The sequence below is a fragment of the Trichechus manatus genome, unplaced genomic scaffold (genome assembly GCF_000243295.1).
Source record: "Trichechus manatus latirostris isolate Lorelei unplaced genomic scaffold, TriManLat1.0 scaffold00389, whole genome shotgun sequence".
NCBI classification, from domain to species: Eukaryota; Metazoa; Chordata; class Mammalia; order Sirenia; family Trichechidae; genus Trichechus; species Trichechus manatus.
The window spans coordinates 258,531-270,470 of NW_004444325.1; positions in this window are offsets into that span (position 1 = coordinate 258,531).

Sequence of the window (11,940 nt, forward strand, 5' to 3'; positions counted from 1 at the left end):
CATTATGCAACAGAGGATTTCTGTTAGGAAGAAGACCGTAAATAATTGTAAGAAAAGCTGGAGAAGTTAGAGTAAAAAAGTGGGATTGGAGGATCACAGAAAAGTCACCAAGAATCTTTTTTGGGCACTGGCATGGGTGAACAAGTCATATTGTGTCAGGGAGCCTGGGAAGCCAGGTAGTCCAGCTTCCCCAGTTGGATTGTGAAGGAAAAGTCTATATGGACTGTTGCCTCTATGACTGAGGGTAGGCTTAGGGTTTCTACTGGTCAAGAGTGTCAGCAGTTGGGGAAAAGAACTGGACATGTAGCAGGAGACAGCAAGGAAAAGCTAGAGCCTACCAACATATCAGAGCCCTGGTGGTGCAGTGGTTAAGAGCTATGCCTGCTAACCAAAATGTTGGCAGTTTGAATCCATCAGCCATTCCTTGGAAACCCGATGGGGCAGTTCTACTCTGTCCTGTAGGGTTGCTATGAGTCGGCATTGACTCGATGGCAACCCACTGTTTTGTTGTTACCAGCATATTTGCCTCTCTCTTTTCCCACATATAATTACATGTAACTTTCAGAGAATAGTGTCACTTCCACCTTCCAAATCTCACACAGATTTCTCCTTTGGTTAATTGTAATCCAGAACCATACAGGGAAGGAAATTTGGGAAATGTAGTTTTATTCAGGGAGCATTGTTTGTTCAGTGGTAGAATTCTTGCCTTCCATGCAGGAGATCCGGGTTTGATTCCTGGCCAATGCACCTCATGCACAGCCACTACATGTCTGGCAGTGGAGGTTTGCTATGCTAAACAAGTTTTAGTGGAGCTTCCAGACTAAAATGGTCTAGGAAGAAAGGACTTTCGACTGACTTCAGAAAATCAGCCAATGAAAATCCTGTGGATCACAATGGTATGGTTCACAACCAATCATTATGGATAGCCCAGGACAGGTAGAGCGGCAGAGTTTCGTTCTGTTGTGGATGGAGTCTTCATAAGTCAGGGGCAGATTTGACAGCAGCTAATAACAATGGCAGTTCTAGCCAAGCCAAGTTTGTCACTCCAATGATCCTTCTTGTTTTCTGATTCAGTTTTTCCCTGATCACTACTCAGTTTTCCACTGAAACCAGGCAGTCGTGTAAATCAAGAAGAATCAAATGATTACAGATTGTCTAAATGTTTACCTTCTTAACATGTCAGCTACTGAACATGCATTTGAGGCTGTCTCCCCACATTAATAGTTTGTTTGGAGTGTCTGAGCATCTGACTGAATTAACTGATTGACCACATTGACAGACGAGCTGATTAATCAATGAGCTTCAAAGGCTGAAGCATGAAAGTATAGTACAGTCTTACCCATGGAACTGTGGCATTCGAGAACAGCACTAGAGTTTGATAATCATTGCCCATTTGTGACTACAGTCCATCAGCGGTGCTCTTGACAAAAACTCCAAAATAACAATCAGAAAATGTTTGATGAAAGAACGGCACAGAGCAATTGACTCATAATTACCCAAGGGAGTAGCATAAGATGGATAAATAAAATTCACAGACGACTCCCAAAGTGCCTTTTAGCTAGTAAAGTGGTGCTGTCCTCACATATTCTTTTATCATAGCTATTAAGAAATAGTAAAATTGTGTAATGCTTTTCATTTTAAAATCATTGAATGTCAGAACTGGAAAGAACTGTTGTTATCTCCTGGTTCAGGATTTAATGAACTTGAACGTCTTCGAGGACCAAGCAGGGAGTGGGAGGCCAAGCATAGGTTATTTTCCATGGTCTGACATCTTTAGCTCCTCTTTTCTTTTCTCTTCCTACCTTCTCCTTTGGAGTGATTGTGAAGTTGTAAAAATATTAGCGATGGGCAGAAGATCCAGCTAGGTGGTAAACATAAAAATCAGCACTTGAGTTGTTGTTGTTGTTGTTGTTAGCTGCCATTGAGTTGGCCCCAGACGAATGGTGGCCACATGCACAATGGCAGAAACTTTACCCAGTCCTGCACCTTCCCCATGATCAGTTGGGGGTCAGATAGTTATAATCCATAGGGGTTTCATCAGCTGATTTTTGGAAGTGGATCATCAGCCCTTTCTCCCTAGTCTGTTTTAACCTAGGAGCTCCAATAAAACAAGTTCAGGATCTTAGCAACACACAAGCCTCCACTGACAGATGGGGGAAGACTGAGCATGAGGTGCATTGAACTGGAATTGAACCTGGGTCACTTGCATGGAACCTGAGAACTCTACCTCTGCAGTGCAATAAATCATTTTTACATGGCCTTTCTAAGCCTGGTCTTGTAACTCCCACAAAATGATTCGCTGGAACTATGCAAACTGAGTGACCTATGGTCCACTGACCACCACTTATCTGCCCGGACCAATAAGCAACATCATGATAAATGGAGAAAATATTGAAGTTGTCAAGGATTTAATTTTACTTGGACCCACAACAATGCCCATGGAATCAGCAGTCAAGAAATCAAATGACATATTACATAGGGCAGATCTGCTGCAAAAGACCTCTTTAAAGTGTTAAAATCAAGCATGTCACTTTGAGGACTAAGGTGCATCTGACCCAAGCCATGGTATTTTCAATCAACTCATATGCATGTGAAAGCTGGACAATGAATAAGGAAGACGGAAGAAGAATTGATTCCTTTGAATTATGGTGCTGGCAAAGAATGTTGAATATACCATGGACTGCCAGAAGCATGAACAAATTGGTCTTGGAAGAAGTAGAGCCAGAATGTTCCTTAGAAGCAAGGGTGGTGAGTGTTCATCTCATGTACTTTGGACATGTTATCAGGAACCAGTCCCTGGAGAAGGACATCATGCTTGATAAAGTAGAGGGTCAGTGAAAAAGAGGAAGACCTTCAAAAAGTGATTAACACAGTGGCTGCAATAAAGGGCTCAAACATAGCAACGTTCTGTGGATAGTGCAGGACCAGGCAGTGTTTTGTTCTGTTGTACATAGGGTTGCTATGACTTGGAACCGACTTGATGGCATCTAACAACAACATGGTCCACCGAGGGGATGGGATTGGTCAGTTCATGGCCCTGGTGGGAGGGCCATGCCTTGAAATTGACAAGGGGTTTCCTTACGTAAGGGTCAATCACACAGAGATTCTGAGGGATCTAACTACCACCAAGAAGAAGAGTCTGGAGTGAGTGTGTCCTTTGGACCAAGGACCCAGACCACTGCATTGAGAACCTCCTAGACCCAGAAGAGAGCGGTGTAACACTTGTCCATACAGGGCAGAGGCCTGAGTGTGACCCACGCAGGGGTTACCTTGGAGGATCCTGTGCAGGGGTCTTTCTACAGCAGGGCAGAGCCAAATACCTCTGGGCAGAGGGCTTACCAGTACGGATAAAAGACTTATGACAGCTGCTTGTGCAGGGCAAGAGAAGACTGAGTGTGCCCAGCAGGGGCCCGGGAAGCATGGCAGCAAGAGAACCTCACAGGCCTGGGTAGCATGGTAGGAGCCAGTGACAGTGGCAGAGCAAGGGAACCAGAGGCCAGCAAGGCCTGGCGGCAAAGCAGAAGTCTCGGGACGTGTGTAGTCCGCCTGATCATCATAGTGGTAGCCAAAGGCAGCAGTAACATGAACATAGCATCTGACTTTGAACCACAGCACCCTTGCCCAGTGACATAAGAATGGACATGGATAATTTGGGGAATAGTAAGTATTTATTTGGGAATCTGTTGTTATTGTCTACTGTTTGCTTTCTATAAGTAATAATAATGGCTTTCACTTCACCAACATTGTCTAAATGTCTCGTGTGTCCAGCTCGATCACAGATAAACGTAGCCCCCATGGAATGGTTGATGCAAGCTGTCTTATTCCTAGCAGTCTTATGGCCGCCTGGAAGTTTGAGGCGCAGCCTGTCTGCATGTGTAATGCAGATTGACAAACACACAATGAACCAAAACTGCCTCCCTGGCACTTGAGTAAAAGATGGCTTTTCTGGAACCAGTCTTCAGAAAGCCCATTTGCATCATGAATTCTCACTTACTTGGGCCTCTGGAAATGTGTTCTCAAACACAAAGCATGATCCACCTTCCACAGATACGTCATTGACAACAACAAATCATTTGGCAAGTCCCTGGGTGGTGCAAATGGTTAAGCTCTTGACTACTATATGAACCCACTCAGAGGCTCCTCTGGAGACAAGCCTGGTGATCTATTTCTGAAAGGTTACAGCCTTGAAAACCTTATGGAGCAGTTCCACTCTGCACATATGGGGTCACCATGAGTCGGATTTGACTTGATGACAACTAGCAACAACAACGAACAATATTTGACCAAAGTATATCATTTGGCAAATTGTCAACTGCTATTTAAGCAAGCCTCAGAGTCTGGATAAGCAAATTAAATGCATGGCCATGAACTCATATATATCAAATTATACCCATAGCCTTGGATTCAGTTTAGCAAGATTACATGAAGAGTACAAGTGGAAAGGACAATCGGCAGTTATTAAGAGACGCTGTGGCCACGCAGAGCCATTCTTGATAACTTGCTCCCAGAGGACACTCTTACAAGGTGATTCTGAATAAAACTTCTTTGAAGAGGATGGGGGAATTTGCACCCCCTTTTCTTCAAGCTGTATAATTGTGAATGTATAAAGCTCCAACCACAAAGGTAGCACTTTTGTGTTCTTCAATCATATGTGCTTTCTGAAATTTCCATTTATGCAAATTAAGGTAAAAACAAAACAAACTCGTCTTCCCTGCTCTTTCTTGACATAAGCAATCGACATTGTTTCCTGGCTTGTGCTGAGAGCCGATAAATTATAGAGCCGGTCAGAGCATTTGAAAAGGGTTTTGTTCTTTACTCAAATGTTGTTTTTAGTTCTGTATGTAACAAATCTGTTACTTTGTAAGCTTCTGGCAAAGTGAGTAGACAACACCTGTTATTCGCTGCAAGCTTCAGGAAATGAAAGTGTGATTTTTTTATTTGTTTTGTTTTGAAGAAGGAAAGAAGCTCTACTCATTTGTTTTTCTGGTAACCTATTAAGGTATACTTTCAGACTGATTTTTTCTTTTTTTAATAGAGTCAAAATCTGGTATCTTAGTTTCTGAAATTAGCACTAATTCTGTGGGGTAAACAACATATTAAAATTTAAATTAACCCTGAAAAAGACAAAAGCAATTGCAATATTAACTAGTGTTTTCATGTACCTGGCTCAAGATTACAATTCATGCATTTTTTCATGTCCTTAATCTATCTATCTGTCTGTTTGTCTATCTATCTTTCTATCTATCTATCTCATTTGTCATCCACTTGGATATCTTCCTAAGTTCAGCATTGTCTGCCCATTTGCCCTGCTGCTGTCAAGTCAAATCAAACTCATAGCGACCCTATAGGACAGAGTAGAACTGCCCCATAGGGTTTCCAAGGAGCAGCTAATGGATCAAACTGCAGACCCTTATAATTAGCAGCCGTGTTCTTAACCATTGCACCACCAGGGCTCCTAGTATTGTCTAGATTCCTAATTTTTAACTTATTTTCTATCTCTAATAAACCTGTAAAACATGACATAGTCCCACTAATAAAAATGACTGAACAGGGTGACATGCTAGTAAATGTTTAACGGTAGGCTCTCTGGAAAAAAATGCTTGCATACATAAATTGGTAATAAGTTTATCACCAATTTTACTGATATAATGGATGTGTAGCACAGTGTACAAATAATAAGAGAGTACACAATATTTTTATCATAAATTCCATAAAGCCAATTGATTATCACAGAATACTTTTCTAAGTTTTGCTAAATTATAATATCCCTAGCCAAACTATGGCTGCAATTCAAGTGTGATTTGACAATGGGAGTTGCATCACAATCCACTAACCCTATTCCCAGTCATTTATTTTCATTAAATTTCAATCTTTCAGTTAGTAGCCAAGTCCCAATTCCCAGTAATTTATTTTCATCAAATTTCAACCTTTCAGTTAGTAGCCAAGTCCTTCACAACTGCGCCACCAGGGCTCCTGATATATGATATAATATTAAATTATTTCTCACTTTCATAAAAATTGTATTCATTACTGAAAACTCTTTAAGCATCAGTACTAAACCAAGCTCTGACTTTTAGCATTTTCCACTTTCTATGGTGTAAATACTCCCCAAGGCTAATTTCAAGCTAACGTGACATCACTGAGTATGGGTTTGGGAAGAGATATGCAGTAACTCTCCATTATAGAGTATTTCCACCATATAGGTACAAAAGATGCAAATAACCCTAAGATCGTATTTAATAGTAAAATAATTACAAAATAATGAGTTTTGAATGTTCATTATCTTTTTTTATATAATGATTTTAATGGTAAATTTATATAAGTTTTAATAATGGTTGTGTTTAACAGCTTGCTTTCACAATTTCTGAGAAGCAACAATCAGCTCTCATGAGCTGATACAAACCAGCTCCAACACACCCCTAGCTAAAAATTTCAGTGATTTTCAACTGGAAATGGATACGAATGTTAAGTATGAAAGTTTTAGGAGCATACCACAGACTCCCTGGAGGCGTAACAGTGTCTCAATTTAGTTTTGCATTTCTATGTATACTTTTCCCTACATCAGTGGTGCTCAACCTCATTGGTTGCACATTAGAATCATCTGGAGAGCTTTTAAAAACCCCAATGCCCATCAAGAGTAGATTGGAAAAGTAAAATGTGGGAGCTACTCACAGTGGATTACTATACAGAAAACTATGACTATACACAACGGCCTGGATGAATTCCACAAACCTACACTGTACTGAAGAAGCCAGACAAGAAAGAGTTCTGTGCTTTATGTGCTGTATGTACTAACTACTGTGAGATTCTGTATAGATACAGATGTAAATATACAAATACATATACATATAGGTATGCACATACATATAGATAAAGATACAGAGTTCAAAAACAGGCAAAACTAACCTATGTGATTAGACATCAGGTAGTGGTTACTCTGGCGTTTCAGCTGTGATTGGAGAGCCTTCTAGAATGATGGCTGTGATCCGCCTCTTAATTTCAGTGCTAGTTACATGGATGGGTTCCTATTGCGAAAATTCATTCCAAATGACACTTATGATTTATGTATATTATGCTTATTGAACGGAGCCTTGTTGACACAGTGGTTAAGTGCTTGGCTGCTAACCTAGGTCAATGGTTCGAACTCACCAGCTGCTCTGTGGGAGAAAGATATGGCAGTCTGCTTCCATAAATATTGCTGTTGTTGTTAGGTGCCAATCAGTCGGTTCCGACTCTTAGCAACCCTGTGTACAACAGAAGGAAACACTGCGCTGTCCTGCGCCGTCCTCACAATGGTTGCTATGTTTGAGCCTATTGTAGCCATTGTGTTAATCCATCTGGTTGAGGGTCTTCCTCTTTTTTGCTGACCCTCTACTTTACCAAGCATGATGTCCTTCTCCAGGGCCTGGTCTCTCCTGATAACATGTCCTAAGTAAGTGAGATGAAGTCTCACCATCCTCGCTTCTAAACAGTATTCGGGCTGTACTTCTTCCAAGACAGATTTGTTCATTTTTCTGGCAGTCCATGGGATAATCGATATTCTTCCCCAGCATCATGATTCAAAACCATCATTCTTCTTTGGTCTTCTTGCACTGGGAAAATCTGCTGCAAAAAGCCTCTTTAAAGTGTTAAAAAGCAAAGATGTCATTTTGAGGACTGAAGTGCACCTGACCCAAGCCATGGTATTTTCAGTCACCTCATATGCGTGGGAAGGCTGAACAAGGAATAAGGAAGACCAAAGAAGAATTGATGCTATGAGGATTACAGCCCTGGAAACCCTGTGGGGCAGTTCTATTCTGTCTGATACGGTTTCTGTGAGTCAGAATTGACTCGACAGCAACGAGTGGTTTTGTTTGTTGTTTCTACTTACTGAGGTATTTTATATTTCAACAAAAGTTAAAAAAAAATCCTAACGGGCAAGCTGAACACAAACCAATTAGATGCGAATCGCTGGGGATGGGACTCAAGCACCAGAAGTTTTTAATAAAGGCCCTCAGATGATTCCAATCTAAAACTAAATTTGAAACCAGATTATTTTTTATAGATTAATTGGCCTGTCAATTTACACCAGTTAATAATAATACTAAAGTATTTATTAAAAAAGGAAGAAAACACAAAATAAATGAAAATATATCTGCATCAACTCTATGTAATTAGGAGGTATTTTGAACCAAAACCAGCTCTTTATCATGACTTAGGAGGCCCTCTTCACTCTCCTATTTCTCTGTCAGTCCAACTGAATGCAGCCACTTGAGTGATACAGGCGAAATCAGCAGAGGAAATACGCAGACAACCCACGGAATCATAAAATATAAGGAACTGTTTTAAAACACTAATTTGGGGGTAGTTAATGACACAGCTATCAGTAACTGATACATACATCTATAAATTTAAACAATGCCTGTAGAATTGCAAATGTTTCTGTAGTTTTGCATAAACTTTTGTAGAAATTAAATACATTAAATCTTTTTCCCCAACTCTCTACTTTTGCCTTAATCATAATTTTGTATCTGTGACTATCTACCCTGAATTCCCCTATTACTCTGATGAGTTGCTTGCAAATGAAGGTCATTTTCTGAGCCTCTGTCAACTCCACTAGCACGCTGTCTTATCTTTTAAATATATGGCTGCAAAACAGGACGATTCTCACTTAGAGTGTATACAAAGTGATATACTGATGGTGAAGAAAGTGATTGTTAGAAATTCTATATCTGTTTATTTTTGTCTAATTCTTTTGATTATATATATATTTTATATCACGTAAATATAGACACACTGGACTTATATCTTAAAACTATTCATTTATTTCTTGATCATAAAATTCTGGGAACTACCTGTTTAAATCATATTATACCAATAAGCAACATCATGATAAATGGAGAAAATATCGAAGTTGTCAATGATTTCATTTTACTTGGATCCACAATCAACACCCATGGAAGCAGCCATCAAGAAATCAAACAACTCATTGCATTGGGCAAATCTGCTGCACAAGACCTTTTTAAAGTGTCAAAAAGCAAAGATATCATCTTGAGGACTAAGGTGTGCCTGACCCAAGCCATGGTATTTTCAGTCGGCTCATATGCATGCAAAAACTGGACAATAAATAAAGAAGACAGAAGAATTGATGCCTTTGAATGGTGTTGGCAAAGAATATTACATATAACATGGATTGCCAGAAAAAGGAACAAATCTGTCTTGGAAGAAGTATAGCCAAAATGCTACTTAGAAGTGAGGATGGCAAGTCTTCGTCTCATGTACTTTGGACATGTTATCAGGAAGGACCAGCCCCTGGAGAAGGACATCATGCTTGGTAAAGTAGAGGGTCAGCAAAAAAGAGGAAGACCCTCAACCAGATGGATTAACACAACGGCTGCAATAATGGGATCAAACATAGCAATGATTGTGAGGATGGCGCAGGACAGCGCAGTGTTTCATTCTGTTGTATGTAGGGTCACTATGAGTAGGAACTGACTTCATGGCACCTAAGAACATCAACAACAACATACTCTTAGCACAAGCTGGCCTCTAAAAACAATTGACACCAATTCCAAAAAAGTTAATTCTTACATAAATTTAAGGCTGTGTCAATAAGCAATATCTTGAACAAATACGGAACAAAGTTGTCATCTGTGTATCGGATTTTCATCATAAACTGCCATTTTCCAGTCCCATGGTCTTTGCTAATCATTTAACTTCTCTGAATTTCCATTTGTTCAGCCATAGAAGGGAGATTATAATCCTTCCTCTGTCCACTATGAAGCTCAGATGAAACACTGTATATGAAACTTTTTACAAACTAGAAAGCACTATGTAGGTGTGTGGTATAATGAATCAAACATTAAAGGTTAACCTTTATTTTTTCCCTTTAGGACTGAAGATTCCAATATAACAAACTTATTTACAACAGGAGTAAGTACTATATATTTTTTTAGAATGAATATATATTTGAGATAAATGAACTCATTTTAAGAAAAGTGTGGAAATGACAAAATTTCTCCTCATGAAATCAGGATAAATAGAGGGAGGAAATATTTACTTGGAGAATTCTAGCATTTGAATTTGAAGAGAGGTAGCATTTGAATTTGGCCATAAACAGTTGGACTTGACTCCCATAGAATGAAATGGAACTGAGGAAGGATAGTACAGGTGGGGACATTGGTATGAGGAGGGACTTGGGGATGAGAAAAAGTACTACGATCTTACTAGTAGTACAGTCTGACTTGAATTAAAGATACATGAAGGAGAGTAAGAGAAAGCACGGCTCCTGACACAGGGTGAATTGAATTGATTGGAGAAAGTTCAATATTTGTTGAAGGAAATTGAATTTGAATGCTTGATTAGACAGTTTGAACTTCATAGGAAATGGGATCTGTGAAGGTCTTGACACAGAGCAATGACAAAATCAGTTGTGCTTTATGAAGATTTGTCTGCAAAGGAGTCTGTGTCAGCAAGCTATGTCTTGGAGAGGATATACAGGATGCCTCAAAATAGGGAGAATAATTTGGAGGCTACTATTGGGGAAAACGCTGGTGGTGTAGTGGTTAAGAGCTATGACTGCTAACCGAAGGGTCGACAGTCAAATCCACCAGGCGCTCCTTGGAAACTCTATGGGGCAGTTTTACTCTGTCTTATACGGTCGCTATGAGCTGGAATCGACTCAACAGCAACGAGTTTGTTTCGAGTTATAAAATATTGGGGAGAGGTAGTATGGGGTTAACTTAACTGGTAAAACTGGAACAAAAAATGTATGGATACATGCATTCTGAGATAAAAATGTGGCAAAAAAGTTTTAAATGTTTAGATTATTTATGACACGATATATATGGGTATCTGCTGTGCTATAATATTGAAATAGATAGGGCTGTATGTTGAATATGCTGCTCCCTAAAGAAACAACAGTAAAGTTATACCTGTGTAGGTCAAATATATCTAAGCAACCTGTAATTGTTAGCTGTAAGATTACGACCAGCTCCATGTTTTCAACGCACAGCATGATTTTTTAAAAAGTAAAAAAAAAGTTCCTTTCTAGGACCAAATTATATACTTAAAACATCTCTAGCCTAAAGGCGTATTTTAATAATATTCAGGTAAATTGCTAAAAGTATTTGGGAATATTGGATTACCCCTGTGTAGTCTGGGAGCTCTAGTGATGCAGTGTTTAAACATTTGGCACCAACCCAAAGGCTGGCTGTTTGAATCCACCAGCCACTCCTTGGAAACCTTATGGGACAGTTCTACTCTGTCCTATAGGGTTGCTATGAGTTGAAATTGACTTGACAGCAGCGGGTTTTTTTCCTATGCAGTCTTGGGAACTTACTTTGAGATATCATTCAGTTATTCATGCATTCAAAAATATTTATTGGTGGCTTACTATGTGCCAGGTACTTTTTTAGACAGGAGAGATGCAGCCACATATATGGCTTGCAAAATTTTTGCCTACATGCAGTTTATATTCCAATAAGTGTAAACAGAAAGTGGATAAATAAATGTATGGAGTCCCTTTGTGGTACAGGTAGTTAAGGTGCTCACCTGCTAAACAAAAGGTTGGAGGTTCAAGTCAACCCAGAGGCATCTCAAAAGAAAGCCCTGGGAATCTACTTCCAAAAAATAAGCCATTTAAAATGCTATGGAACACAGTTCTACTCTAACTCAAATGGAGTTGCCATGAGTCAGAGTTGACTCAAGGGCGACTGGATAACTGATTAAACAAATATATAAACAAGTTAATTCCTGATGGTGACATTTGCATTAAAGACAGTAAAAAAGATTGATAAGTATGGTGGGGACCCATGGTGGGGTGCTGAATATCTAGACAGTGTCCTCAAGGAAGGTCATTCTATGGAGGTGACTGATCTGAGAGGGGTGTAATAAAAATAACCAGCCATATAAAGATTTGGAGAAGAATATTCCAGGCAGACCAAAGAGCAAGTGCAAAGG